We start from the raw sequence: 24,689 nt of genomic DNA on the forward strand, positions 1-24,689 counted from the left end.
GCCAACATGGCTCATAACTATTAGTGGATATCTCCACCTTTGTCTGTTTCTCTTTTAAAGCTTTCAAGCCAGTGGTCATCACCACATCTTTTGGCCTTGAATTCTACAGGCTAATTTAAACTTAGTTTTGCCCTCCCCAAATCACTTGTCAGTCAGTTTCATTTTGTTTTCTTTTAACCATGCATACTTTTATAAACTTTTAGTTGAGGGTGATGGACTGCAAAAAGGGGTGCAGGAAGGCATCAATTTCTGCTTTACCCCATGCACTGCTGTTTCTGCTCTGCTGCAGTTTGACTGCTGAATAAATCTACATTTGTCTCGCTGCCTGCAAAGGCAACAAAGGAGATGTAATTAATTATATTATCATTACATTACTCCACACCATTTATTTCAATGCTAGGGAAGCACAATGCAAATTTGAAGGAAAAACATAAATTACATACAGTTACATATCATTTGTGGATGGAAAACAACAACAAATAGCAACCATATATTCCTTGGATTGATTTCCATTCTGGACGTGGGGCAAATGAGCAAACACTTGCAAAATCTGATCCTTTTTCCATTTCCATTAGAACTCTCCAACATTCCTAGATGCGAATAATATGGGGTAGGAGAGAAGTAGGTACAAAAGAGGGTTGCTAAGTGGGTGGCATTAGCTACTCTACCATACCCTGAACCAGGTGAGATGACCCACTGCAGAGGGCTTGCCAGGGAGATCTCCTTGCTTGCAGTGGATGCTAGTCTATTGGGATGAATGAGATACTGCCTCACCAACCTCAGTGGCCCCACCTGTCTGCTTTCCTACTTCCAACTAGTCCAGGAGGTGGCACACTGCCTGTCAGCTTCCTCCTTCTCAGTGTCAGTGTTGCCTTTGTAGAATTGAGCAGAGAGGAGGATGGAGACAAAACAAGAAGTAGCTGTCTGTGCCTGTCATGGCCTCTGGCCATCACAGGAAGGACTATAGCTCAGTGGTAGATTATTTGCATTGCAAGCAGAAGGTGCCAGATTTAATCCCTGGCATTTTCACATAAGGCTGGGAAAGCTCCTGGCCTGCAACCCTGGAGAGCTGCTGCCAGTCAGTGCAGACAATACTGAACTAGATGATCCAATAGCCTGACTCAGTATAAGACAGCTTCCTATGTTCCTGTGTTCTCTGGTTGCACCTACTGTTGGTCTTCCAAGCTTTTGCCCTATCAGTCCCAATTGGCACTGATCACTATTGCATGCCAGATAGAATTCTTGTGTGAGGGCTTTCCAACCCACAACCCCCATGGCCCCAGTGGTAAAACAAAACCAAAAATATTTCAGTTTATGGTGTCTCTGGGAAGTCCTTCATCATAGGTCTCTACAAGAGAGGCCAGAGGAACACTGCCCATCTCACCACCATCTCTGTACATCTGTGACTGTCCATTCTCTTTCTAGGAGATTGTTGACTCAATGGGTTTGATAGCATTTTTTTCTGCTGCCTTTGCCTATGTTTGTGTGCAAGGGAGGAAACGGCCCTGTTCAGTGCGCCTGTTTTCTCAAAGGCCCCTTTTCCATCTGTGCAAACAACAAACTCGTTATGAAAGCCCCTTTAATTGTCCAAGCCCACATGCACAACATTTACCGAAAGGTTCAGCTGGACGGCGAGAGTCATGTCCTTTTTTTCTGCGGCAGCGGACACAGCGCCATAAATCATCCCCTCCTCCCTCCCGTGGCTTGCCTATGTAAACGAGAGGCTTTACCACATCTCCAAACCCCAAGCAAAAGCCTTTTCAGCTTTTTCTTTTGTTATTGCAGCAAGAGATCAAGAACAAACTCCTTCTTCACTGGGAAACAGCCTTTCCTGGTCTGCAGAAAAATGAAAAGGAAGGGCATTGTGTTGCCTTTGAAAGGGGATTAAAATGTGAGCAGATCATGGGGAAATATAATCATTTCTATCTCTTTGCCAGATCTGAAAGGCCTTCCTTTTCTTGTCAATAATGCATTCAATCTTACTATCATTCTCACCAAACCAGTCCTGGTGTTTCCTGGTTTGGTATCCAATAGTTTGTTCACAGGCTGCAATAATGGATGCACTTAGCTTGGTTCAGTGTTCCTCGATGTTATCAGGGAACTTCAAAAGCAGATGATCCTTAAGAGTCGTCTGGAAGCAATCCCACCTAATAGGATCTTGAAGGGCTTGAGTGTTCATTTTGCACTTTGGTTTTCTTCCTTGAAGCCTGCGTTGAGGTACAGTGATACCTCTGGTTAAGAACTTAATTCGTTCCGGGGGTCCGTTCTTAACCTGAAACTGTTCTTAACCTGAGATACCACTTTAGCTAATGGGGCTTCCTGCTGCCACTGCGCCGCCGCTGTGCGATTTCTGTTCTCATCCTGAAGCAAAGTTCTTAACCCGAGGTACTGCTTCTGGGTTAGCGGAGTCTGTAACCCGAAGCGTCTGTAACCTGAAGCGTCTGTAACCACTGTATAATATTGATTGCTGCTGGAGGGCCACAGGTTCCCCACCCCTGGCCTAGAGATATGAATGTGGCGTTCTATGTAAGAGGGAACCTGTGAGGCTTACCCTGTTGCTCTCTGTGCAAGAGCAAATTGAAACCATGAACTCTGGGGCTCTTCGAGTAATTAATATTGCAAATGTTTCACAGCCTGGGCTTTGCTGGGGCTGGTAGTTGAGAGGGTGGAGGGGAGAGACCCGTTCCCTCATCGATCCTTGCCAGCGTTGACAGGAATGGACCAGTCATTAATAGGAACAGGATTCCTTTGGCTTCTGCTTTGTACCATGAAGCCCTGTCTGGAAAGGCTGGAAAAGGGCCAGGTGCTGTTTTACAACTAAAGGAAAAACAAATTATTTCATCAGGGACAAAAATCCTGCTTACCCTTTTAAGTTACTGGGTACTGAAGGTTGGAGACGCTATAGCAAAGACTGGTCATGCCTTGGTTTCAGGTGTTTCTTTTCTCTCTTCTTCCTTTTCTTGGCTTTTAAGAAACTTCTCTCTGAAGAGTTGTAAATGTAGCTGGATTTCTAGAAGAATAGGATATTCAAACCTATCCAGAAGCCAGGTGTGCTGCTCTGGATCCTCTCAATTTTTTTCTAAATTCCTCCTAAAAAAAATCACATTTTCCATGAAGCCTTGGGCTAAACCCCTAATTTCCCATGACCTGCTTACATTTTAATCCAAACCAGAAAAAAAAATTCGGAATTTGCCATGCTCAGTTCCTTAATGAGGCTAATGAAGCGCATATCCAGATTCAACGCTGGTGCCCTTCACTGGTGTTTACACTGGCAAGCTAACTTTCTGCAGGAGAGACTTTACTACAGAGGAGCATTTGAACCAGCACTCCATCATCCTTCACCCTGAAGTGGCACCACACAATCCCACATGTCTGGAAGACTTGCCTTTTCTGACAGAATCCATCATTCCTGAGAGTGTGGGAGGCTAGCCAAGGGGCAGCATGCATACACACATATACACACACTCAAGTTTTTTGTGGTTCCCCAAGAGATCCCAAAAGTTTGTTAATCTTTTAAAAAAGTAACTTAAAAAAAAAGTTTTTGTTTTGTCACTCCTATGTGTCTCCTGCTGGGCTGCCATGATACCAAAAAGTTGGTGGGTTGGTAGTTTGGGGTTTTTTTGTGTGGCCCAAAAGACCCCCCTCACTTTTTTTTCATTTTTAACTTTTTTTTAAATAATTGACTGCTTATATATGTCCCCTGCTGTGATACTAGAATGCGTTTTTCTTGTGGGTCCCCAAGACCTCCTCAAATGTGTCCATTAAACATTTTTTAAAAAATATATACTATAACTGACCATTTTTGTGGGTCCCTTGCTGTGATTCTGTGATGCCATTTCCCCCCCCCCCAGCCACACCCACCACATTTCGGCCCACTTTTATACCTTGACCGCACCCACTTTGACATGTTCCTCTATCTCAGAGATTCCAAAGAAATGTAGGAAATAATTGCAGTTTTGTAGACGCAGCGCATGGCTGATATTGCATGATGTTGTAACCTTGCTGCTGCCTAAGCAGCGCTAGGCCCTTGATGAACACTCCCAGAATCTTGGGTAACACTGCGTTGAGCAGAGTGATGGAGAAAAAGGCAAGAGATTTAATTTAAATAATGATACCACCAGGAACTGATTTAATGCATTTTTCTACACCAATGTAAAAATGCACTTGACCCAATACTGCTTCAGAGCTGGCCCAAGTTACAGCACCCTACATCTGAAGGAAGAGGGAGACTGGAAAGTTCAGAATTCCCCTTACTTCCCTCCCAGAATATACTGGAGAGCAAATAGCCACATTTAGAGCTGATTTCTAAGCCAGTCGAAAATATAGCATTTTCTCAAGAACAACCTGTTGTTGGTAGCTACAGTAGTTTGCAGATTAAAATCATAAAACTAACATGTCTAATTACAAAGGAAATCCCTGAATTGAACAGCTTGTTCTTTTAAGGAAAGGGTTGCCAGGGGGGAGAGGAAGGCAAGAACAGAACTAGCAGCTGCTTTTGCTGACCTGGGCTTAGCTCCAGTTGGGTTGTCAGCTCTTTACCATTTTTTAAAAGAATGTTTCAAGAATACAGCAAATAGCAAGTACCAGGAGCACTTGCCAAAGTTGATTATATTTTCTGTCATTCTGTGCAAGCATGCAGGTGGGAGGCAAAAAACGTGCAGAATTCAGATACCTGAGAATCTCAAACTTCTAGTCCTTATAGTTTGACTACATGTCAGGTGAATCTCAGAAACTAAGGTACTGAATAACTGAGATTTCCCAGTAGTCTTGGGCAGGATTTCAGTCCCATTTTATAAGAAGCAGAAGCATGCAAAATCTATGTGAAAATAAGCTTGATTTGTGTAATCACAAAATACCACATTTGATGGGCTCATTTTGTGTTACCTTCATGTAGAATCTTTATTTATACATGAATATGTGTGATTCTTCCCCCCAAAGAAAGCACATGGATGTAACTAATATACCATGTTACGGGTGCAATTCCACGTAACAGTGGGGAATACGTGCAGATAATCAGGCCCCTTTCACAATAGGACTTTTCTCCTTTTCTCCCCACCATGAGCACCCCTATTCTTGTTCTGGGGTTCCCCCAACCCTCCAGAGCAGATTTAGGGAGTGTGGGGGTGCATGGTGAGAGTGGCGGGGAAGTCCTGTTGTGCCAGCTGACCTTGTTTCACGCATGCAGCAACCTAGTTGAATCTCACCTTGAATAACAAGCTCCAGAACCTCCATTATTTATTCTGTCTATGACTCCTCACCTTTGGGGAGATAGAGACAGATTAGTCTATATCAAGGTGGGGAAACTGAAGCCCTGGGCCTCTTTATCTGGTCCCCAGAACTCTCCACAAGCCACATTCCTTGTTGGCCTTTGCTTCGCTCCTGGAGTATTTTTGCCTGGCTGGAACGATAATGCCTTTTGCTTGCTTGCTTGGATGGATGGAGCATAGAGAAGGCTGTGTTGTGTGTGAAGAAACTAACCTGCTGCACAAAGTTAACATTTATGCTTGTTGCTCTAATCACTTTTGCCTCTGGATCTGCTCATCAGTGGCATATGGCCCTCAAGATCAGGATTTATCTTTCCTGGGCCAGATTGGTCCTGCGGAGATCCCTCTGTTGGCCAGATTGTGCACACACATGAGCACGCCTGCACGCCCGCCCGCGATTTTCTGTGTTTGCACATGTGCAGACGTGATTTTCTGTGTCTGCGCAGACGTGATTTTCGGGGTCTGTGCATGTGCAGACATGGTTTCCGGCGCAGCGGAAGTGAGTCCCCGTGCCGCGGTTCAAGGGTGGCTCGTGGGCCGATCAAACGACCTCGATGGGTTGCTTCTGGCCCATGGGCCTTAGGTTGCTCAAGGTGGTTGACCAGAAGGAAAAACAGCCCTCTGGCTGAAAAAATGTCTCCCCGCCAGTGCAAAATAGAACAGTCCACTTTAAAATAGGAGACATGGTCATCCTAGTTTTGGTAGTGGGAGGTCCAAAAACTCTGCCACACCTCATCTTAAGTAATAGTAACCCTTGCCCTCCCCAATACTAATGGAATTTGAACACACACAGAGAGAGAGAGAGAGAGTCAGTGAAAATGTCCCATCCAAGTTGCCTAAGGAAGGAAATGGTAGGGAGGAGGAGAGAGACAATATATCCACCACCACCTCTTAAATAATAGTAACTCCCCTCACAACAAAAGTATGGATGGAATTCAAAAACTATCTTTAAAGTCAGTGAAATTACCCTCACCCCACTTTTGCAAGGAAAAAAAGTCACAGGGTGTATGACGAAACCTCTGTCACCTCATCATAAATCATAGAAACCCCTGTGCACTGTGCATACACACAAAAGTATGGCTAGAATTTAAAGTCCCCAAAAGTTGATGGAAATACACCCCATCCCAATTTTGTGGTACACAAATATTCGAGATTTCTTGTTAGACTTCTTAAAATGACTTAGCAGTTCCAATTCTACCCAGCAGAAGGCACTGCTGAGCACACCAAGTTCAAAGACTTTGTGAATACTTGAAAGAAAAACCCAGAAAACACAGTGAAAATTCAGGGAGTCATATATTAATTAAAATATTTATAGCATGCCCTTCTGGCACAAACACTAAGGACTCTTATTAAAAGGGGGAAAAAGTTTTTGCAACTTAAAACTACAAAAATTAAGTTGGTCCTGAAAATATATGTAATTATATGCAATTGTACCTAATATTCACGTTTTCGCAAAACAAAATGTCCCTAATATAATGCATTTTTGCATGTTATTTTCATTAATATATGCATTTATGTGCATGTTTCACCCTATTGTGTGTATCTTTTGACACATTTCTGGGCTGGAGAACTGCACTGCAAAATTTAGATAAGTGTGAGTTTTGAAGGATTGCTGTATTTGGGTTTGCATATTGTTTTGGGAACTGTGAATCCGGTAACTTTGCCTTTAAATGTGAATTGAATCAAAGTGCTCCTCCATCGCTAACCTCTGCCCATCCACAGCACAAAGGGGGTTTGGATTGCTCTGTTGGTCTGCCCTTCTCATGCAAAGGAAACCAAAGCTGGCAGAGCTACCTCACTGGAGTAGGGGGAAGCATGCAGTGATATTTTTAAAACTTTGGACATTTTACTTGAGGTCAGACAAATCTGAAATCGCTCTTCAGTATCATCCAAACTTGCAAGGCACTCAACATTTCTTTATACTGAAAAATATTAAACCAGCTCCACTCTTGGGAATCTTGTTTTTCTTCCCTGGTGGAGCTCCCTGGAAAATGACTCCATAAAACGAAACACCAGCTGTTCAGAATATAGTAAGATATATATATTTATTTATTTTTCCTTGCAACTAATTTATTGCACACCATTTCTACAGAGTTGGAGCTGCAAAGTTTGCTTGTGTTCTGACACCCTTGTTCACACAGAAAAGCAATTCTATAATAGATAGCCTTTGTCTGGCCTTCTGGATATGTATGTGGATTAAAAACTCCACACAAAACTGGGGCAATTATGGGCTGCAATTATGGGTGGGCAGTTATAAATGTAGTCATAAGTGTATTCATTTTTTCCTCCAGGAAGCGTGGGGCAAAATGTGTGACAGTAATCTTCACAACAATCTAGTAAGGTAAGTTAAGTTTATGTCCACCAGGAAGCTTCATGGCTGAGCAGGGATTGGAACTCGGTACCCCTCCAGTCCAAGTGCAGCACAGCCGTACTTTCAGGGCAGGGCTTGAGTGCAGAAATTCTTGTCCCCACCCAGCAGCCCTTCCAATACCAAATGGTTGACTTACTGTGTTTTGAAATAACAACAACAACAACTTATTTATTTATGCCCCGCCCATCTGGGTGGGTTTCCCCAGCCACTCTGGGGGGCTCCCAACAGAATATTAAAAACATGATAAAACATCAAACATTAAAAACTTCCCTGAACAGGGCTGCCTTCAGATGTCTTCTAAAAGTCAGATAGTTGTTTATTTCCTTGACATCTGACAGGAGGGCATTCCACAGGGCGGGTGCCACTACCGAGAAGGCCCTCTGCCTGGTTCCCTATTACCTCACCTCTCACAGTGATGAAAGCGCCAGAAGGCCCTCAGAGCTGGACCTCAGTGTCTGGGCTGAAAGATGTGGGTGGAGACGTATAATGGTAAACTAGTATACTGGCACTCTTATAATGTGGCTGTGACCTAAATGAAACATTACACAATGCTGTTGAAAGAGCCCTGCCATGACCACTGCCACTGGAAGACTATTGAATCCAGAGTCTAAAATGATCTAACTGCACCACCCCCAGGCAACCCCAGGAAAAGTGATGGAAAGGGCTACAGAAGTTGTCTTCTGGTCAAATCTAGAGATTGGTGGTGTGTGCACCCAGCTTGCTAATTGTGGGCTGAAAGCCCACAATGTTCAGAGAGCGGTTGCACTCCCCCCTGAAGGAATGGTTTTCTACTCTGGGAGCACTCCTGGATTCTAACTTGTCACTGGAGTCTCAGGTGGCTTCTGTGAGTACAAGTGCTTATGTCCAGCTTAGACTGTTCTTGGGCTGGGATAGCCTGGCCTCAGTTTTCCATGTTCTGGCGACCTCCTGTCTGCACTACTGTAATGTGCTGTATGTGGTGCTGCCCTTGAAGATGGTCTGGAGGCTTCAGGGAGTATAGAATGCATCTGATAGCCTGGTAAGTCGGGCAGCCTGATGGGAGCATGTGTGATGGCTGCCAGTGAACTACAGGACTCAAATCAAGGTGTTTTTGCTAGCATGCCAAGCCCTAAATCACTTGAGATCCAAGCACCTTCTCCAGTATCTTAGACCCTGTGACCAGCAGAGGACGACTTGTTGATGGTGCTGCCATTTGGGGATGCCTGGTTGGTGCTGACCCATAACAGCATAGCATAACATAAGATCTCCCCATTTGTGGAATGTCCTCCCTCATTATTAAACCCCAGGAGGAATTTAAAAACATTCCTGTTTACCCAGGCATTTGATGACGGAGAGATAAGGTTCTTGGCAACCCTAAAATAATTGGCTGAGAGAGAAGGTGATTGTTTTAAAACAATTTTTAGAACTTTTAAAAGAGTTTTAATGATACGGTTTTAATTACAGTAGTACCTTGGGTTACATACGCTTCAGGTTACAGACTCTGCTAACCCAGAAATAGTACCTCGGGTTAAGAACTTTGCTTCAGGATGAGAACAGAAATCGTGCTCTGGCGGTGTGGCAGCTGTGGGAGGCCCCATTAGTTAAAGTGGTGCTTCAGGTTAAGAACAGTTTCAGGTTAAGTATGGACCTCTGGAACGAATTAATTACTTCACCCGAGGTACCACTGTATATGCTTGCTGTCCTGGGCAACTTCAGAAGGAAGCATAGGGTAGAATTAACAACAACAAGAACAACAACTCTTCAAGCTCTCTCAGTTTCTCATTTTTCCAGTCTTATGTCTAGTTCTCCTCATTTCCACATCAGTTTGCCATTTTAAAAAAAAGTCCTCATGAGCCAAGCAATTCACACTTTCCAAACTGATACTTGAACCAAAACACAACCATCCTTTGAAATTTGCGCTTCTCCAAATGTTACCGTGCATTTGTCCAGCAAAGTAATGTATATGATACACATATACAAAACGAAAGTGTGCCAATAACTGCATATATTAGTGAAAATAACATGCATTACGGAAATATAAATGTTAGGAAATATGCTTTGCAAATTTTCAAAAAACGTGTATATTAGGAGAAATTATTGCTAAAACACTGGTGAATTTTCATGAAAAGTTTTTACTAAAATGCAGATGAATCTTCAGAATAACTTTGAAAAATCACAAACTGATGTGGAAATGTGATAACTGAACTTAATGCTGGAAAAATGAGCAATGGTGAGAAACTGAAATTGACATATAGTGAGCCTGCAACTTGTGTGCATTTAACTTGTACACATACAGCTTTACGCGCTTGACATTTTTCCCACGGAAAAAAAGATATTGACACCCAATGTGTTTTGATGATACACAATTTTGTCTTTAAGGGTGGTGCCCTCATAAACTGAAGGCTTGCTGTATTTGCCCATCACTAGCCCCACCATGCTGCCTGTTATTGCCTTTTGCACCTGGAAACAGAGCAGGAGCTGGTACTGATGCATACTGAATTGCCTGACAGCCTGGGAGAGCTAGAACAGTCTGTCTTGAATCCAGAGCCTCTGTTCTTAAGCCAGAATCAGATTTGCTAGCAGGAAGTTTATGGGTGGGTGGATAGGGTTCCCCTGGGCATGTGATGAATTTTACAATATGCCAGTAAGTGGATTTATTTCCAGTCATGCCGTCTGTCAGTAGACAAAATGAGACATCCAGCAAAAGTCTTGCTGTCCCTAGAGGCTGCCTTTGAGGAACTCTGGAAATGTGCCAGAACCATGTTAATATATCTAGCTTTCCAAAAGAACATTGCAACCCCCCCCCCCATCTACCTATTGCCTGCCTCCCCACTTCCCGCCCCATCTTTCCCCAAAGAAGTGAAGACACATGTCTTGAAATGATGTGTGTTCCCTCAGAGTCAACTCCTTTCTACCCAAGTGGCCCTTCAAGGCTAGTGACTGGTTTGAATTAAGTAAAATTAGTCAAGCAGAGAGAAAGGGAGGACATGTTTTTCCAGCTTACTTGATACACCCCTCCTTTTTCAGCTTACTTCAGTTCAGACATCTCTCTTTTATGAGGAACCTGTGGTTTCCACCTTCTCCATTTGCACACACTGAAGCTTCAGTCCGGACATGGAATTGCCAAGGTGATGTCTCTGTCCCTCTCTTTTAAAGGCATCCGTTGCATATAGCATATAGTACAGACATCCAATACTGGTTTCACACCGCCCACCTGCGCCTAGGTATGTCAGAAGGCATTATTTTACATACCACCCTGTATTTACTGCGTGCATCACTGTTTCCATTCCACTGCAGTTTGTCTATTGCCAAAAACCATGTTATTCATCTCACTGTCTGCTGTGGTGAAATTTAGTAAATTATGTAATTAATTATATAAATTTCATTGTCATTTTGTCTTCCACTCCATTCATTTCAAAGAAAACTCAATGCAAATTGTGTTGGGGAGGGAGACACACATGACCAATTACGAATTGTTTGTGTACTGACAGCAACAAAAGTGAATACCAATTGTATTCACTGGGTTCATTTCCATTCTGATCGTGGGACGAATAAGCAAAGATTGCCAATTCCCGCTTCTGTTTTTGTCAGAATTCTCCAACATCCCTACCTGCATATATTCAAAAAGTAACTTTATACAAGGCTCAATAGGAACATTACAGAAAATATTTTTATTTCATTACAGCCATGTTCATACTCGCAAGTACTTGGGTTTAGTAGATGTGCCCTGCTTTTTAACTAATTTTTTTTTACTGAGGATGGCTTTGGATGTTGTGAGATGCAGGGGACAGAAAGTGTGAATCATTTACATTTCCTTTTCTCAGTATTTATTTTTGATGCCTGAATTTGAACCCCACACATCCGTGCACTTGAGGGCTCATAGCTCAGTGACACACCTCATGCTTTGCATGCAAAAGCTCCCAAATTAAAACCCTGTCAGGAACAGCTCAGCAGGTGGGGCAGAGCCACTAAGTTAGCTTTCTGGGAGGTGCATTGCTGTTGCCAACTGGGAGGGACAAGGCTGTGGGGGAGTCAGCACAGTGTCAATGTGCTGGATTGGCTTCAGTAGAGAATTTGCACCACACCAACCTCACATTGCCCCTCTTTCTCTCAGCATGAGCCCACCTGCCAGTATGCTAGCAAAGTGGCTCTGTCCCACTTGTCAAGACCCTTCTGGTTCCTGGCACCCCCATTTAAAGGCTGGAGAAGACCTATGCCTAAGCCCCTGGAGTAGTTGGGATAGACTGGGGACGAGGAACTGGGGGCCCTTCAGATGTTGTTGGACTCCAATTCCTATGAATCCTAGGCATCAACGCCAATGGTAAGGGATTATCAGAAATGTAGTTCAATGGGATCCAGAGGCCACCACCCTGGTTGTCCCTGACTTAGGTGGACCAATGGCCTAATTATAGGGCAGTTTCATAGTGTATCCTGCACCAGCATTCTCCTTCTGCCTGATCCCTGTCCTGCCCTCACAATTCAACCTGGATTGGGGAAGTGGGGTGGCGGACTGAATCTGGAATCTAAATGGCCCCTCCTCTCCCTCAACACTGTGAGAATGCTCTTACTGGGAGTGGCAGTGTATTTTCAGCTGGTTGAATAGTTTCATTCCTCTCCGTTTTATTGCATCGTGGTTTGGTGATTTATGTGAATTAGCAATCAGTTTAGTGGTTTAGTGATTTAGTGATCAGTTCTTGAGTTGTCACCCTGGAGCGTGATCAAGAGACAACAACCAGCAACTGGCAAAACCTCTCTCTCTCTCTCTCTCTCTCTCTCACACACACACACACACAGAGAGAGAGAGAGAGAGAGAGAGAGAGAGAAATATTAGGGTGTTTATTTAATATATATGGGGAGACATGCTAAAATATATGCTCCTGGGTGACCTTGGAGACTCTAACCTTAATACATAAGCTTGTTGTGATGATATAATGGGGTAACTCCTTGTGTGCTGCTCTAAGCTCCTTGAAAAAAAGGGTATGATAGAAATGTCAATAATGTATGGCATCTTCCAAAGTCTGTAAGAGCCTCTCAACAACTTATGTTGACAAAGTACCAATATTTATTTTAAGGGCAACATTTCAAAGGACGAAAAATCCTAAAGTAAGAACAAAGATTTCAGCACAATCTTCTGTCCAAGCCAGAAAACACAAGCTTGGGGTTTTAACATTTCTTTCTTCTTGCCAAAAAATGACAATTAAGTGACTTAAATTATTTTTAATGCTCACAAATTTCTTTTGCATTCCAAATGGTTTCCCATGGGAAAAAATGGCTGAAAACTTGCTGGCTGGGCGACAAATCTGAAGAGCTTGTTCCGATGTCATCCTAGGCCAAAGGTGGGAAACCTGAGCCCAGGATCACACCACTCATCGGCCCTGTTTTTTACCCTGCATCAGTGTTTTTGCCTTGCTGCAATATGTCTGAAGGTTGGCAACATCAACTTTGCCATGCGTGAATCGCTTGCAGATGACCACAGTACCTGGAGACAGACAGACAGGCCGTGCATCCACAGCAATGACCAGAAGAGGAATGACCACTGGGAGGAGTACAGAGAGAAGAAACCCCATGGTGAACCTCCAACAGCACAATGGGTTGCCTTAATCTGCCCCAGCTGCGACAAAACATGTCTTTCTTGTGTTGGTCTCTACAGCCACAGCAGGTGTAACCTAACAACAGTTTGACTTCACCCCCAAAGGCACACTCCTGCATTGCCTCCCAAGACAGACCCACGCCAACAAAATGTCTTTGAACTCTGATAATGCCTCCTGCTTGCCCAGATGGAGGATAGAGAGGAGGTATACCAATGTGTATAGAAGCTACTCTACTATACATATTTAAAATTTACATCAATCATTCCACTTACCCTAAACATGTGCCCACTGCAAGATTGTTTAGAAGAAAATGCCCCCCTCAGGCTGATAAAGGTTCCCCCACCCACCGCAGACCAATAGCTCATGTAGGCCTCCATATGGAGGTACCAGTGGTTGGCATGTGAGAGACAAGGGAGGAGGATGCTGTCAGCTTTCAAATGTGGACTTGGGAGTAGAGGTGTTGAAGAATTCCATAGGAAATGGAAATTGCCAAAGTTTGCTTGTTCATTCCATGTTTGGAATGGAAATCAATCCAGCAAATACTATTGGTATTCACTGTTGTTGTTTTAAGTCCACAAATGACATGTTATCGATTATGTTCCCCTTTATCTGCTATCAACAGTTTAAACCAGGCATCCCCAAACTTGGCCCTCCAGATGTTTGGGGACTACAATTCCCCTCATCCCTGACCACTGATATTGTTAGCTGAAGATGAAGGGAGTTGTAGTCCCAAAACATCTGGAGGGCTGAGTTTGGGGATGCCTGGTTTAAAAGGTTGCTCAGCAGCTGTAGACTGTATGTGAAGTATCAGGGTTGGTGCTGCATAGAACGGTGCATTAGTGTTCATGTGCATGGATTTTTAACACTGATGTGCACTACATGCAAGGTGGAGCCATTTCCCCCTTTGGTCTTAAACTTGCAAGAGACCCTAAGGAGGGAGAAGAACTCTGAAACAAGACAACACTAGCAAATTCACATTAACAAAATTGTACTAAAACATCGGTGACAGGAAAAAAAGTAGTGACAATGATTTACTTGGGGCAGGGACCATAAAATATAACCTGGAAAATAGATACCATTGCAAAAGCCTCTGGCTATCTGTAGCAGCTGTTGATTCTGACTGATAGGTGCTACAGTCCATCAGGAGTTCCATTCCAGCTCTGGCATCACCCTTCACCCTTTGCTTCTGTGGGGATGCTTGCAGGATGAGAGGAAAATAGGAGGTTGTTATTCTCTAGTGCTGTAAGACGTTAGCTGCTACAGCCAGCCAAAGGCTTCTGACCATGTACCATGCCAGAGATTCAGTTCATTGTAATGCTCTTCAGCAAACTGACGAGGAGATCGTCAAATAGGCAAAAAATAAGGAAAGGAAAGGAGATTCTTTGCTTTGTACATTTGCTATTCCTGTCAGCACCTACTTCTTTGAATTATACCAGAGCTATTTCAAGCAAATATCCTACGGCCTAATTCCTGGGAAATCTGGTTTAGATTTGTTTATATATTTATTTATTCCAAAGGCTTCTATTGGTCACTTAAGCTGTCACTCACAGCCAGCTGATTTGTGAGTAGACTGGACTGGGAAGAAGGACTTTTGCACTTTCCATCTAGGCAATGCTTGTCTGTTCACAACACGAGAGATGGGGAGGGGAGGCAGGAGGGTGATTAGCGATGGTGCCTTTCTTGCATGCTTCAGGAAATGCCAAGACTTGCAGAAAAATGTGACTGGTCCAAAACCTTCCCGTTTCATGTGTTGGTACAGCACTCTTAAGAAAAAGTGATGCGGCCTCTGTGATCCTGTTATATTGGGATTGGTGCAGCAAGCAGGACTCTGTTGCAATTGAGGTGTTAGCGACTTCTCTGAAGCAGATGGGGTGGAAAAGGTGACAGCTTCCTTCTCAGAAGCTGAGCCAGAGGCAGCTTCTGGTAGCTCTGGAGGCAGGCTTGGCCTAACAAGCAGGGTGTCTTGAGTCAGAAGCAGTCCCTGGCAACTCTGGAGGCAGAGGCATGCCTGGGTGACTGATGGAGAGGCAGGATGGGATGAAGAGAAGCTCCCCCACTAGGAACTTCCCCAGGATCCTTCCCCCAAGTGGTTCCTTGGGCCCCTGGGGCTCTGGCATGGTCTTTCTGATCCCGCTGGCCCCCTTCCCAGAATCATATTGCATCAGGCCAGCCCGTAGGGACCCATGACAGCTGGGGCTGATGGGAGGTGTAGTCTAAAACATCTAGTAGGCACCAGGTTGAGGAAAGCTGTAATACAGAGCAGATGGTGTGAGCTGCTGCAGCAGCACTATCCCCCCTACAGCAATCTGTTCGTGATGGAGAGGGCATGACATTGTGCTCCTCATTAAAGTGGTGTTGACTTAGGAGGTGCCCCTTTGCCCTAACTTGTTTCCACCTGAGGCGTAGCTGTTTGCAGGGTTTAGAAATCTTTAAAGGAGTCTTGTTATTTTACATGCAGATGCTGAAGGAGGTAAAGGGCTTGCCAAGATAAATAAACCTTTCCCTCGCCAAAATTGTTCAAAGGGAGAGGGTAGATTTGAAGAGGGTTGTGCCAAAAGGATTACTTCTCGACAACGTTTTTTTTGTTTTTTGTTTTGCAAAGCACACCGGCTTGTCGTGTTAATGCCTGCAAAATGCAAATTTGGAGCGTGTACCCCTGGCATCCACCAGCGGACAGGGCAGCAGGGTGGGTGGGTTATACATTCTTGGGCTGAAGAGCAACAGTGTCAGGAATTTTATATGCGCCTGAGGAATCTGTCAAATATCTTGAACGTTCATCGTACCAAACTCTTCTCATTGGGCATTCTCCAAGCACTGAGAAAGCTCCAGTTACTTTTGTGGTCCTCTACTGGGAGATCAAGATGTTTTTGAGAGCTTATAAAAATAATGCATACTGCATGGGTGGTCTTTAGGGTGAGATTCTGCCTTCTCTTCTTGATGGTGGCAGAAGAAGAAAGACAGAGGTTCTCAAGCAGAAGTCTTTCATGATCTAGTGCAGGTGTTGGCAATGCAATTTGGGACTGTAGACACACTTGGAAGTTTTAGAAAGTGTCATGGGCACTAGTTAAAAAATGGCTGCCATGGGGGCATGGCATATCACAAAATGGCAACCAAATCAGTCAAGGCCACACTCACTGACTGTGGCCATATCCGCACCATACTTTTAAAGCACTATCATACCACTTTAACAGTCATCCCTTCACCTAAAGAATCCTAGGAACAGCATGTTTGTTCAGGGTGCTGAGAATTGTTAGGAGACTCCATTTCCTTTCACAGAGCTGCATTGTTCAGAGGGGTTTAACAGTCAGCCTCTCTTCCCAGGGAATTATGGGAACTGCAGTTCTGTGAAGAGAATAAGGTAAGCTTACCTAATGTCCCCGTTTCCCGGGGACAGTCTCCGGATTTACAAATCATTCCCCTGACAAAATCCTATCATTCTTACGGAAGTTGAAAATTGTCCCCAGATTCATTGGAAAAAAATCTGGTAACCTTAGAATAAGGGTCTCCTAACAATTCTCAGCACCCTTAGCAAACTAAAATTCCAAGAATTCTTAACTGTTTAAAGTGGTATGATATTCCTTTAAATGCATAGTGTATGTAAGCCAGAGAGAAATTCTTTTCACCGATCAATGGTTCAAAATTGAAGGGAAGGTGGGTTTCCCATTCTGGCACCCAGATATATGTGAGCATGTCTGAAGGGGCATGCTCAATGTACAAGAAGCAGAGCCAGTGCAAACAGAAACTGTTCTTTTGTACTGTGGATTTCTGAGGGATATTTACCAAGACTTTCTGCAAGCACCCATAGGAGATACTGGCCAACACAGTGGCTCCTGTGGATGTGATGTTTGTGGCCTCTGATCTAATGGTTCAAGCTGGAGGACAGGAAGCAGGATTGGGAATTTGTTATAGAAGCAAAAATGGTAGCCTAGATTAGCGCTCTGGACCTTCAAGCCAAGAGCTGTAAAACTCCACAATGACATGTGCTGTGTGTTCCTCCTTGCATACGTATGTTCACAAACTCAGCAAGAAGATAATGAAAGCTGTGCTGGATCTGAGCGAAGGTCCAGCTAGCCTAGCATCCTGTTTCCTATTCAACAGGAGGCAACCAAAAGGTTTCTGGGAATCCCATAAGCAGAGGCTCGAAGACACAGCAGCCTTCTCTCTCTCGTGGTCATAAGCAATTGGTGCTGAGCAGCTTGTGGCCATTAAATACAGCAGTTCCAATTGCCGCTCATGGCAAGAAGACAGTTGGCATGGATCCCTGATAAATTTATCTATTATTACTATTTTCACATTCATAGACCACTCTTCAACATATCAAGGTGATCCCAGGGTAGTTTTCCTGGGTGACACAGATTATTTAGATCCATTCCGATCTGGGTTCAGGCCTGGCCTTGGAAGAACTGAGTGGCTCTTGGTTACCCTTTGCAGGGAGCAGGGCAAGAGGAGTGCAACTTTGCTCTTGCTTATGGATCTCTCGTTGGCTTTTGATACCATCGACCATGTTATCCTCCTGGACTGGCTCTGGGGAATGGGAATTGGGGGCACTGGTTCCAATCCTGCCTTTGGATCTAAGTCCATAGAAGTAGCATTGGGAGAATGCTTTTCCTAATTTTCTAATACATCAAGACAGCCTAACAGAGGTCCAGAACTCTGGAACCCTCTCCCCAGCAGAGATATGGAGATAAAGAACCACAGTGACCAAGAAAGAAAACTGCACATGGTTATTAAACAAAAGCCATCAGGGCAGGGGGAGCCCCAGGTCTAAGTCAAAGCAAGTCACCAAGCAGCCACCACTAGAGATAGGGGCAGGGGAGGGATTCAGTTCAGGTGGCATTTTTTTTGTAAACCACTGTGAGATTATGAGGATGAGGATGAGGATGATTTGTTACAATCAAGCTGTGTATACATTTAATGAAATGTAAAAAAATTCTGAACTTACCTAATTTGCTGTTTCCAAAAGCATACACAAAGTGAAATGCAATTATCCTTCAAAATTTGCACTTCTCCAAATTTTGCAGTGCAGTTCTACAGCCAAGTAATTAATGTATCCAAAATGCATGTAGTGTGCATATATTAGTGCAAATACAGTAGTATACAAAAATGCATTATACTAGGGGAAATCATTTTGCAAATGTTTGTATATTAGGAAAAAATACATACAAAAATGTGTACATTGGGAGTAATTTACACTAAAATGCTGATGATTTTTTTAAAAAAATAATATCATGAATTGATATAGAAATGTGGAGAACTGGAAAGTGAAAAACGAAAAGTGACATATTCACCTAGCAGTGTCTACAACAACATCAAAAATGGCAGTCTGCATTGCCCCCCCCTCCCAAAATGTAATCCAATTTACCCTTTGCAGGGAAAATCCAATGACTGTTGCCAATGACTCCTTGGCGACATCTCAACAACACGTTTGCAGATTAAGCCCCTGTCTTGGAAGCACCCCCAGTCTCTCCCTCCCCTCCAAAAGCACAACCACACACAAAACCTTTAGTCCTTTCCTTGTCAAACAACCCCGCTGCAACATTTCTTGGAAAACGGAGGTTGTGAGCCACCGGCTACATATCAGCTGCTCACTGGCAACAGTGTCTGGGCTCCTTAAATCCCTGTTAATCCCACTGCTTCTTCTTTTAAGTGCTCTCCCAAAGCCCACCCATTAATCTTCTTGCCACGGGCAATGCTTGGCACGCAGCGGTTGAGGATGCTTTGCTTCATGCTTTTAGTGTTGCTCCAGAGTGGGAAACAGACCAGGAAGCTGGGCTCGCCTCCATTCCTCCGTGCATACCTGTCAACAGCTAAAAAACGTGAAAGGAAGTGGTGCCACATGCTGAGCTTGGGTGCAGCACTCGCTCGCAGGATTTGGCCCACCCAGGCATGGATAAGCAGAAAGCGGATCAGATTCAGTCTGTGCCAAGTGGTGGAGTCAAGTCAGATGTGGGGTCATGGCAGGCCAGAGGTTGAAGCCAGGGACCCCGGCTGGGCACAGCAACTTACTAGATGGGCTTGGCAATCCTCACAGGCCAAGAGGGATTCTAAAGCCAGAGAGCCTGTTCCAGGAACCAGGACTTGCCAGCTCTCCCACTCTGAAGAGGAGACGCCCAGCCTTAGGACGTAACCTTCCTTCCATTCCCATAAGAAGACAGCTCTTTCTATGTGGGTAAATGATCCTGTGTATGAGAGGAAGTCCAGTTTAATCCACTTCACTTACTTCCAGGTAAACATGCGCAGGATTGGGCCGCATTTTGCAAAAGGAAGGTGGTCCAGCATAGTGGCCAAGTGTGTGTACAGTAAGCCAGCAAGTCCCAGTTCAAACCTCCCTTCCCTTCAGTTACTGAATGCACTGGTTGGATTTTAAGCAAACCACAAATCTCTTCAAGTCTTGCCTATAAATATGAAGCTATTGTGAGGATTATTGAGATGGTGGTTATGAATCTATTCGAACCCTCGGGGAAAGCATTCTATAGGTGTTAAGTATTGTAATTATAGCAGTGTTAACTCTTGAGCCATGGTGTTGAAATGTGCTTTCAAAACTCTGTGTTTGCAAAGGATAAGGACTACTTTGAGATGTGATACATGTGATCTGCAAAGTTTATAATGGAATTAGCTGAACGCAATTCAGAAAACACAATTCTGTTGCATGTTATGGGTTTTATTGGATTTCGGTGCATCAAGATATTGCTGTGGGTTTGCCTTAAAGCAGTACCTGGGCAGAGTCTTGGATTTGATGGAGGAATGTTAATAGTTCAGAATACTTAGAAGAATGCTTCTTGAGAAAAGCCAACCACAATCTACATACTCACCATACATTTGAAGCACATTCAAAGCACATGATTTCTCCCAAAGAATCTTGGAAACTGTAGTTTGCCCCACACAAAGCTCATACCCCACAAGTGTCTCAGAAATATCAGGACATCCAATTGATTATCGTGAGAGAACAGCAGACATTTTGGTTGCTGTGATCTCTCGCAATTTCACTGCATGATTCTCCCCTGAGAAAAACGCTTTTTGGTGAGCAGTGATCTTGTGTGGTGCCCCAAAATGTGTGTTTTGGGCTTTGCCCCCCCAAACTGCTTTTTTTGGGGGGGAACCATGGTGCAAAATCATGAGATCACAGCAACCAAAACAGGTGCCATGCTCTCATGATAAAAAATGGGAAGATGGTGTCTGGGAAGATGGTGTCCCATATATTGGCTTCAATGTGTTGGAGGGTATGAGAGCTACAATTCCCACCACCCTTAACTTATTCACACTAACTCAGTTGGAGATCAGCCAAGGCTGGTGTAAGACCTCCAAAAGTGGCATGGTAGGCTTGGTCACGTGACTCATTAACCTGTCTTACAACCCTATTTTAAAGGTTGTTTCCCCAGCCCCTCCCTGACTTAGTCAGAATGGGATTTTGATTTCTGCTGCTGAATGGGATTTTGATCTTGTGCAATTTTATACCTGCTTACGGGTGGTGCTGTGGGTTAAACCACAGAGCCTAGTACTTGCCGATCAGAAGGTCATCGGTTCGAATCCCCGCGATGGGGTGAGCTCCCGTTGCTCAGTCCCTGCTCTTGCCAACCTAGCAGTTTGAAAGCACGCCAGTGCAAGTAGATAAATAAGTACCGCTCCAGTGGGAAGGTAAACGGCGTTTCCATGAGCTGCTCTGGTTCGCCAGAAGCAGCTTAGTCATGCTGGCCACATGAACTGGAAGCTGTACGCCGGCTCCCTTGGCCAATAAAGCGAGATGAGCGCCGCAACCCCAGAGTCGGCCACGATTGGACCTAATGGTCAGGGGTCCCTTTACCTTTACTTAACTTACACCGGCTTGCTTTACACCAGCTTCTTACTCATAGGATTGCTCCCTAGGTCTGTGTGTGAAAAATAAGGGAAATCTTTCTCATAAAGATTGAGAGAGAGACAGGGAGGAGAGCTGAGTATGGGGTTCTGTAAGCATCTGGGGAGGGCAGCTGTCTCTGTCTGAAGTTCTGATGTGGGGCAGTAGATTTGATTGTCAATCACAGTTTTTAAAATGTATACGTCCAACACATATTACAGAATGGCAATAAACTTCCAGTGACCTCATTTCCTATAGTAAACCAAACCTGGGTAAATGCAACAGCTATGGAATTTCCAGAGAATACTCACTCTCTCTCTCTCTCTCTCTCTCTCTCTCTCTCTCTCTCTCTCTCTCTCTCTCTCTCTCTCTCTCTCTCTCTCTCTCTCTCTCTGTGTGTGTGTGTGTGTGCGTGTATGTGTGTGTGTGTCTGTCTCGCATAATGTGGAGGGCTGTAATAGATGGGGAGGAGGGATTCATGAAATTTGGGTGCTCTGGCTAGCATGAGTAGAAGCATTTTATTCTCTGTTTATTTAGCAAGATTTATGTAGTGCTTAATCAAGAGAAAATATCTAACGGGTTTACATAAAATTGCATAAAATATTCATTAAGAATAACCATAAAAACAGACTTTAAAAACAGACATAAAAATAAACAGATTTTAAAAAACAAATGTGCATGATAAAAATATGTGGATTGTATCCAAGGCTAGTCCTGCTCCACATAGACCCATTGAAAGCAATGGATATGACTAACTTACACTGAGTAACTTCAGTGGGTCTACTTTGAGTAGAATTTAGATACTACAGGCCTACGTCTGGGGAGGCTTCTGTAAACAAAAAGAGCTTTAGCAGGCACCATTGCCAACCTGTTTCCCTCCAGATGTTTTGGACGACAGCTTCCATCAGTGCCAGTCAGCCTTTGTTCATGGGAGCTGAAGTCCAAAACATCTGGAGGGCAAAAGGCTGGCAAAGGCTGTGCTGTTGAGTACAACCAAATGCCTTTCCTTACAAAGTGTCCCCCTAGAGCTAAAATGATTCCCTTGTATAAAAATGTTTTGTTTCCCATCATTTTGGTAAACTGAAGTTAATTGCACATTGTGCAGCTCGCTTGTTTTACACTATATGTTGAAGTACAACACAATTACAAAAATATAAACCAGCGCCTGTTTTACTCAGAACATATTGCAACGTTCACAAATATTCCCCAGACATATAAATGATAACATTCTCAAATAGAGAACCTGTCACCTTCCAGATATTGCTGGGCTACAAGTCAGCTGCATAGCTCAGTTGGTTAGAGCATGGTGCAGATAACACCAAGGTTGCTGGTTTGATCCCCTCCAGACATTGCTAGACTACAACTCTCACCATTCCTGACCCCTGGCAATGTTTGTTGGGGGCTGATGGGAGCTGGAGTCCAATAACATCTGAAGGGCAACAAGTTCCCCATTTCTGGTCTAAAACTTCTGTAGCTTTGACATTTAGGGGGAAATGAGAAAGGCGAGATGGTAGGGAGTTACAAAACTATAAGCTGTGTGTAAAGTTGTAAAATGTAAAATTTGTCTTTCTCATAGTATTAGAACTCTGTGCTACAGAGTGAGGTAGATTAGGAGCAGGATCTCAAGAGGAAAAAGGAAGTATATATTCAAACACATTTTTAACTTATAGAACTCACTGCCACCAGATGTGGTAAATGCTGCTTGCTTCGATGGCTTCAAAAAGAGCTTAGGTTCTTCATGAATGGTGTCTTTTAGTTCTAGGCAGTCATTTGCTGTTCTGCTGCAACGTTCATGTGGACTTGCAACTTCTGCAGGTATACAACTGTTTGCATAGGTACATCCGGCTATATTTCATCCACACTAGTGGATGTGACACAGCTAGACCTGTGGGTAAGTGGCAAGTTTCACTCCCTAAATGCTCCGTCACCTGCTTGTAAGACCAGCGGTTTTGGAGATGAATTCCAACAGCATCCCTACTCAAGCAACGTGGGTAGGTAGAGGTGCAGGTAGGTAGGTGCAGTGGTTGTATTCACCAGCCCCATCACCAACTTCCCTGCCTCATATGTTTCTAAAATATCATCTCACCTCTTCTATACCCAGTCACTCACTCTGCTCTGCAGATGAGGACCTCCTGCAGATAGCATCTTATCAAGAGCTCCTTTCTGCAGTGTAGGAATTGGGCCTTTGGTGTGGTGGCACCATCTTTGGAATTCCCTTGCATTAAATATTAGACTGTTGTCCTTTCAGCAACCATTGAAGGCCTTTCTTTTGAACAAGCCTTTTAAGCAGTGATCTTTCCCAGTCTACATCTGTAATTTTTTTAGATGCTTTGATTGTTCTATCACTGTTTGCTGTCCCGGAGCTCCTTTGGGAGGAAGGGCAACATGTAAGTTCAAAAATAAATGGATTAATAAAATATACCACCCAGATCTTCCTGCATCGAGTGGGAATGAAGCTTCCAAATGGATTTGGATTAAGTCCCTGCACAATCGTGAACCCTAATAATTTCTGATTGTACAAAGGCTTCCCCTGCTTTGAGCAGAGTGCAGCTATAAGATCCCTTCATATAAAAAGATCTCCTTTTGGGATGGAGATGTTGATAGTGGGACTTGCACATGCTCTCTTTGAACGCCTGCAGAGGGCAACTGTGCTACACTGACGCAGGGTGGCTGAAAGTCCTTTCGAGTGATGTGGAAGCACACAACAGCCAAGTCTGCTACTCCACTCTGCTTCATCTTATTAATCAGCTTTTTTAAAAAAAGAAGTATTTTTATTGGATTTTATCCACATAACCCAATTACCAAAGTAGAAATTCATGAGACAAACACATAAAAACCTATCCAAACTAAACCTAGGCTGGCATTGGATATTACATTCACAGGAAGAAATGACAAAGCTGATTATTCGGATATTTGCGATAAGCCACAGACAAGTAACTGGAGAGTACTGTCATAAGAAATGAGAGAACAAGAAGTTTGGTGCACATGACTTGCAAGAGATACAGAAACATAAACCTATAACTGAAACCTTCAGAGGCACAAGGAGTACCAAGAATAAAAGGCTCTATATTACATCAAGAAATTTTTTCCAACCAATTAGGTGTTACTTATCCCAACTTTCTCTTGAGACTTGTGGAAGAGACAAATGTAAATTTTCTTTTTTTATGTATTTAATAAAATCTCACCAAACTGAGACAAAAGAAGTTACCTTTGTTTTTCCTTTCAAAAAAAAAAGGTGTTACGTGCTAAGCTTTTCATGTAATGCAATTTTCCATATATTACTCCATCACAATGAGGCGTTAATTTCAGGCAATGTTTTTCATATTTGGGCAATTGACAGATGTGCATCATTAAGAAGGTGATTTAACAATTCAGCTTCTGTGTCACTGACTGGAAGCTCAAGCAAATGAACAGAAGCTACATGTGATTTACCTGTCAGTGAGCTGTACAAGTTCAGCCTGCCAGATGGGGAGGGATCAAATGTTTGAATGCTGCCCCATGCAATATCCCATTCACCCTTCCTACACACATGCAACTGTCATGACACACAGAAGGGAACATGTTTTGTGATGAGAATTTATCCATCCAGTCTTCCCTGCTCCCTGTGTAAGGTATGACATGGTATAGCTGGCCAACATATTACATCGTAGCAA

At 43.7% G+C, this 24,689-nt stretch overlaps 1 long non-coding RNA gene across 1 annotated transcript in view; it reads left to right on the forward strand.

The window, feature by feature from the left end:
- LOC310767985 overlaps window positions 1-24,162 on the forward strand; it is a 52,561-nt gene extending 28,399 nt beyond the window's left edge. The window contains exons 4-6 of the long non-coding RNA XR_014551140.1: window positions 7,556-7,605; window positions 10,642-10,742; window positions 23,919-24,162. This is a non-coding gene — a long non-coding RNA (uncharacterized lncRNA). The remainder of the gene's footprint in view (window positions 1-7,555; window positions 7,606-10,641; window positions 10,743-23,918) is intronic.
- Window positions 24,163-24,689: the final 527 nt, after the last annotated feature.

This window comes from Podarcis filfolensis (assembly GCF_964270895.1).
Source record: "Podarcis filfolensis genome assembly, chromosome: 8".
In the NCBI taxonomy this organism is placed as follows: Eukaryota; Metazoa; Chordata; class Lepidosauria; order Squamata; family Lacertidae; genus Podarcis; species Podarcis filfolensis.